This window comes from Monodelphis domestica, chromosome 5, assembly GCF_027887165.1.
Source record: "Monodelphis domestica isolate mMonDom1 chromosome 5, mMonDom1.pri, whole genome shotgun sequence".
Lineage (NCBI taxonomy): Eukaryota > Metazoa > Chordata > Mammalia > Didelphimorphia > Didelphidae > Monodelphis > Monodelphis domestica.
The window spans coordinates 151,625,334-151,632,497 of NC_077231.1; positions in this window are offsets into that span (position 1 = coordinate 151,625,334).

Sequence of the window (7,164 nt, forward strand, 5' to 3'; positions counted from 1 at the left end):
TGGATCTCTTTTATATACAATTTGCTTTCCTTTTCAATGTATGATTTAATTTAATTAATTTAAATATGATTTAATATACTTGCAAACCTCACCTTTTTCCTGAACTTGCTATATTTCATTGATGTTTAATTATATGCCCTTGGCATAATGGAATCACTTCCCCATAGGAATGAACAGGCCTCTTTGAAACTGTAGACAGCTACTTTATTCAAAGCATGGAATCAATAAAATAAGACATAATATATTCCTCCTCTGAAGACGGAGAGGTGATGGACTAAGAGTGTGAATTGAAGTATATTTCTTTTTTGGACATGATTAATACCAAGAATTTGTTTTGTTTGACTATACATATTTGTAACAGTTTTATTATTCTTGCTTTCTCATGGAGGGGGGAATAAAATAAGAGGGGGGAGACGATTTGGACCTGAAAATAAAATTTAAATACCTTTTCAAAAGCCACACATAAATCATTCGCATGAAGCTATATATTCATAGCTTCTCCCAGACTTTCTCCAGGCTGCCTAGGTCCGAGAGAGGCCACTGGAACATACATAGGCCATTTGGAAGCCAGGTGACCAGCAACTACACAATTCAGTTTGCTCAGCCCCTGTGGCTCATAAGAAAGTAGGCAATACAGCACAATTCCCTGATGAGGGACTCACACATCCAGTAAGGCCAGTCATTAGATGGAGATTCAGGAACAGGATCAAAGATCACTTTAGGCGGAGGAGGGATCAGATGCAGATGGGAAATGAGGTCCCCTTTGACTGTTTTTGTGGTGGCTAGCTCATCCTTATGGAGCAAATGGGGGCAGGGAATGGATTTAGCAACAGTCCCCAACCAGAAACTGATCTGCTACTGCCAACAGCCAGGAAAGTAGATCTAATGTGTGTGAAATGATTAGGAAATTCTGTGGGAGGAGTGAAAATAGTTCTGGAGAGAAATTTGTTTCCTTGGTGACCAAAGGAGGCTAAAGAATCACTAATAAAAAAGATAACAATATGGGCAGGCAGCAGTTTTTTGAGAGGCTGGCAACATCCCTGGGTATGTAAATGCAAATGGGATATTCCCTGGATTAAAGATAAAAAGATGGCCTCAGTAGCAATGGAACAGAGTAGTCATTTTGGGGCCATTGGTAGCTTCTTATCCTTATCTCAGATTCCTACCTCTTCTCCTAAATCTAAGTATACCCTTGTTTAGAATACCTTTCTTTTCCCTTCTGCCACCCTGAGTAATTGCCAAACTTTATGAATTGTTTTCATTGAACCACACATTTCTCATAAAACAATAATTTTTTTGGTTCAGATTTTACTGAAATAAATCAGTAATTTGTAACAATTTTAAATGCAAACAGATCTTACAATTTAATAAAAACATACACTGATATATTTAATGACAAAATATTTCATAATGTTCAAATTTATATATTATCAAACTAATAACCATCATAATATTATTGTCAATTGATTAATGGATTTGTTTAGGAAATAAATTTTCTTAATTTGTGATGTCATTGGGGTTTCACCACTTGAGATAGTTATTTTGTCTTTATAAGAGCCTTAGGAAAAAATGCTATTTCACATAAACAAATCCATACAAGTAGTAATAAAATGTGTACTGCTTTGTTTGATAAACCACAGTTCTCTTAATTAACCTTTAGCAAAAACATCTGATTTGTAGACTCATAAACTCTTCAATCTCTCAGGAGATGAACCTATGAATTCTTGATATTCAGATGACATATGAGTAAATACATCTTCTGCCCTTGGCAAATGGACTTCGTATCTCATCAAGTTTAAAATATCTAGAGTTCTGAAATAAAACGAGAGTTGCTTCTTTCAATAAACTAAATCTCTTGGATCAACAAGTTGTATTGTAGCCATCTCAAATTCAGCACATTCAAGACAGAATTCTGTGTTTCCAGATCCCTCAGTAGGTGGTGCCTTCTCTCCTCTTGTATTACTTTGCATATACTAGAAAATGTACATATTATCTCCCTTGACAGAATATACACTCTGGAGGGCAGGGCCTTTAATTTTTGTCTTTGCATCCCCAGTACCTAGCACATAATAGGCTCTTCTAAAACAAAACAAAATAAAAACACCTTTACCCCATACTAAGTGTCAGTTTCAAGGCTGAAGAGCTAAAGGCTAGGCAATTGGAGTTAAGTGATACTTAATCTGAGGCCAGATTTGTATCTAGGACTTCTTGTCTCTAGGCCTGGACAGATCTCTAGTCACTAAGCCACCTTGCTGCCCCTAAAGGCTGCATTTTTTTTTTAACAGAATGTATCATGGAAGAACATTGTTTCACTTTTTAAAAAATAGAGACGGGGCAACTAGGTAGCACAGTAATTAAAGAGCCAGGCCTGGCGTTGAGGAAAGGTGACCAAGCAGGCTCTGTTGCTAGTATGAAGTGATCAGGGTCAGCATCAAGCTGGTGGCAGTATCAAAGGAGAGAAGAGGACAATATACAAGGGATGCTGCGAATGTAGAATATACAGACTTGGCTGGATGGATTGTATATGGGGCAGGGTACGTGAGAAACTGAACAAATGAAGATGACACCTTTGAACTTGGATTACTAGGTACCCTTGACTATAATAGGGAAATCTGGAAGAAAGATAATGTTGTAGTTTGACATGTTGAATTTAAGCGGTCACCAAGAGGTTCAGTTCAAGACAGTTAGAGATACACATCTAGAGGTTAAGAAAGAAGTTAGAGCTAGATAAATAGGTTGGAGAATTATCAGTGAATAGATGATCACTAAATCCATGGGATTATGGCAGAGTTGATGAGATTATCAAGAGAAATTATAGAATACCAAGAGAAGAAAGCTCTAGGGGACATCCTAAGTGGATGTGATTTAGAAGGAAGAAAACCAGGAGAAACTAGTTTCATAAAACCTAGAGAGAGGAGGGTATCAAGGAGAGAATGGTAGAGAGTTTTCAAATGAGGATAAGATTGAGAAAGACTTTTAAGGCTGTCAATTAAGAGATTATTAGTAATTTTGGAGAGAACAGATTCAAACTGGAAATCAGATTGTAGAGAGTTAAAAAGAGAACGAGAGGAAAAGGAGTAGAGGCATTCATTTATAGAGAACTTTCTCAAAGGAGTTAGTTGCAAAAGGGAAGAGAAATAAAGGAAGATTTCTGTCAGGAATAGATTTGGGCTTGGGCAAGTAGGTGGCTCAGTGGATTGAGAATCAAGTGTAGAGATGGGAGGTCCTAGGCTCAAATTTGGCCTCAGACATTTCCTGGCTATGTGATCTTGGGCAAATCACTTAAGCCCACTTGCCTAGCCCTTACTCTTCTATGTAGGAACCAATACTTAATACTGATTCTAATATAGAAGATAAGGATTTTAAAAAAGAGAAAGAGAGAGATGGGTCATATGAGGGTTTTCTTGAGGATATGGGAGACATAGGTATGTCTGTAGGCAGTAGGGAAGTAGCCAGTAGAGAGACCAATTAAATTGAGCCTTACTTCTTTTTTGAACTTTGTTTTTATTTTTTAAAAAGAGTGTGTTTATTTGGGACTTCTATAAAAAATATCCAACAATTTTGACTACTGCTTCATCTTGCACCAAGATGGGACAGGCATCAGAATTTCTTCCTCATCCTTCCTATGAGTTCTTTTAAGGAAAATGGTCAAAGCTAAATTTAAATATTCAAACTTTATCCTTTCCCCTAACCCTATCATCCTCTAGGTTCAGGCCCAGGACCACCACATCAATCTAATTTATTATTTTAACCCCATTGGGGGTGGGGTGAGGGAGATACAGTTCAGATTCCATCCCCTGCTCTGAAAACCTAGCCCATGATTATTCTGTCTTGAATTTTTATTTTTTTTATTTAGCCTGGCTCTGACAAAATCAGGCACCCTACCAAAGAGAACATTGGAAACACACAGACTATTCTGGAGTTCATGAAAAATAAAGGTAGTTCTTTTCTTTTGATGAGAACAGAACTTAACTATTTTTGGTCAAAGGCAGTTGTAAAATTTACAGAAGAGTGAACAGGTACAATGTGGTCCTGAAAACAAGCGATAAAAATGAGAACAGAATAAACATAATATATAATTGATTTCAGCTCTTTGCTTTTGTCTTTTGATTTGATTTGTGCAGCAGTATAAGGATTTTAACTGTCTTCAAAATGTCTTTTTTGGATTCTTTTTAAAAGATTGCTGGGGGCATCTGGGCAGATCAATGGATTGAGAGCCAGGCCTAGAGGTCCTAGGTTTAAACCTTGCCTCAGACATTTCTTAGCTATATGAACCTGGGCAAGTCACTTACCCCACATTGCTTAGCCCTTACTGCTCTTCTGCCTTGAAACCAATACACAATATTGATTCTAAGAGGGAAGGAAAGAGTTTTAAAACAATTTTAAAAAGAAAAAAAAGATGGTTGCTATTTCTCAGTATCTTACTCATAGAACCCTCTCCTGTAACAACATAGTTAAGTAATAAATTGACACGTTGATCAAATTTGATAGACATAATCTTTGTCCTCCACCTGGAAAGTTTTAAACTTTTTTTGCCTTAGGACAGTGATGACAAACCTATGGCACAGGTGCCAAAGATGGCACACAGAGTACTCTCTGTGGGCACATAGCCACCCCCCCCCCCAGTTTGCAAAGGGAATCAGGCAGAGCTGCTCCTTTCCCCCTCTCCACAGTTCCTGATGATCATTTTTCACATCACACCCCTCTGCCCAATGGGAGGGCACAGGAGGAAACCTGGGCACCTGGAGCACTGGGGCCACTCCCCTCCCGTTTTTTATACTGGCTGAGGACATTCCTCACTTCACCTGTCCCTCCATCCAGCAGCCCAATGGGAGCTCTTTCTCCCTCCCCTGTGTGGGGTAAGGAGGGGCATAGCACTCCATCTTGGGGTGGGGTTGGAATAGGGCCCAGCACCCTATCTCTAAAAGGTTCATCATTGCCTTAGGAAATCAGGATAACTCATGATTTCATTGACTTAGGGAAATCCAAAGTGAGGAAACTCCTATTACCAATATAGTTTAGCACCTCTGTAGCTCAAAGTGTAAGAGCATTTCCTAGAAAATTGAGAGGTGAATGATGTGCCCAGGATCACAGTTCAGTATGTGTCAGAAGCAGGGCTTGGCTTAGAGGCCAACTCTATATTCACTCTGTCACATTTTCAAAATTTTCACAATATTGATTATAATTTTAAAATCTGATATTTTAAGATTTCAGGCAGGACCATTTTTCATGTGAAGGATCTTAAATATATTTGATAACTCAGAGACTTACATGAAAAGCACCAAGAAATTAAAGTATAACTAGCTATAGGACAGGTTCCTAAAACGAAGATCTTTTCCTCCACTGAGGCTGCTTTCTGCTCTGGAGAGGTTTGTAGTTGTGATAATCAGGGAGTTGTCTGGTTTGATCTTTATTTTATTTTGAAATCCTTACCTTCTATTTTAGAATGGATACTAAGACAGAAAAGTAGTAAGGATTAGGCATTTGGGGTTAAGTGGCTTGCCCCCTGTCACAAAGCTAGGAAGTCTCTGGAGGTATTTTAAACACAGGGCATCCTTTCCCTAGTCCAGGCTGTCTATCCCTGGCTCGATCTTCAACTTAGCTTGAAAAACCAATGTAGAAATTCTCCACAGGGAGAGAGATTGTGTTTCAATACAGCAAAGACAGAGGTCATCATATCCAACTCCCTCACTGGAGAGCTGAGTGGAGAAGATTTGCCCAGATCTTCCAACTCCAAATTTACTCTCCAAAGAAGATGAAAGCACTTAGGCACAGCACAACTAGCAAATTTTGCAGATAGTGCTTAATTCATTGTACCAAGGAAGAGGTGGTTAGGCAAAACAAAATACGTAGAAATTGGCCTGAAAGCTGCCTTCTAAGAATCTGGAGCCAGAATGACCAGAAACAGGTAAAAAATGACATCCATAATGTAAGAAATTAAATTTAGGTTTTATGTTAAATACGAAAGTTCTAAAGTAATATTGTGGCCATCAATTTAAAAATATTATAGCTTAAGTCAAAATGACTTTTAGTAGATTTATTTACAAAGAGGTAGAAAGAGTATAAATGGAAAAGGTAGTTAAAGAGACAGGTTTTAACAAGCCTACTAGCCCTTCTCTGGTGAAGTGAGGTTCAGCCTCGAAGGGGCTTCCCCATGTCCCTGGTGTCTTCAGCTAGAGTTCCACCAACACAGCCTCCTCTAAAGTCAAAGCAGGAATCTCAGGAACCAATCTCTCCAGGAGCCAGGAAAGGAAGGCCAGCTACTTACCCAGCCAAGACGAACTCCAAAGGAGAAGAATGAAGGCCAAGTACCAAGGCAAAGTCCTCCAACGCCAAAGTTCAGAGGAAAAGATTTGTGAGCAGTCCTCCAAGAAGCAGTTCAATAGCCAAGGTCCAAGGGCCCCTCGACAAGGAGTTCAGGACTTTTTATAGTCCTTTTTCTATGTCACTTCCTGTTCCTTCCCCCACTTTATGGAAACCAATTGCAGCCTTTCAATTTGCCTAGCACTGCCCAGGGGCAGGGCCCCGTGGCCTCTGGAGTCCTCACCCACTTTAGTAAGGGACTTGCACCTCTCTTACTTAGTGTTAAGTTGCAGTGTTTAAGTTTTTGACAGATTAATTTAAAAATTGATGATTGATAGACAAAGAAAGTTTGATTCACTGTATTCAACCAGTAATAATACATTCATGGTGATAAGCAAATTCTCCATATCCAGTTAATCTCAAACATTATTAAGCACCAGGCCCGTGGTAGGCTTTGGGAATGGACAGACAAAAATGCCACTGTACATGCCCCCATTGAGGCAGTTTAGACTTAAAAAAAATCAGAATGCAGCATCCCCTCACATCCATTCCATATAGCCTTTGTGGTCATTCAGTCAACAATCACTTATGGTTTCCTACTGCAGGAGGAATACAAAAACATTTAGGACAGACCCTTTCTTGAAGGGCTTAGTCTTAAATGGAAGAGAGGAATGCAGGTAAATAAGGCCCGCAACTTGTATTGTGTGTCCGGGGAAAGTCCTGGGAAAGAAGCTAAGCAATTAGTTCTTGAGGGCCCTGGGGTCCAGAGACAGCTCGTAGGTCCTTTTGGACTTTTACACCTTTAGGCGTAATCCCCCCCACTCCAGTCTCAGCCCACGCTCTCCCCACGCCCACTCCGCA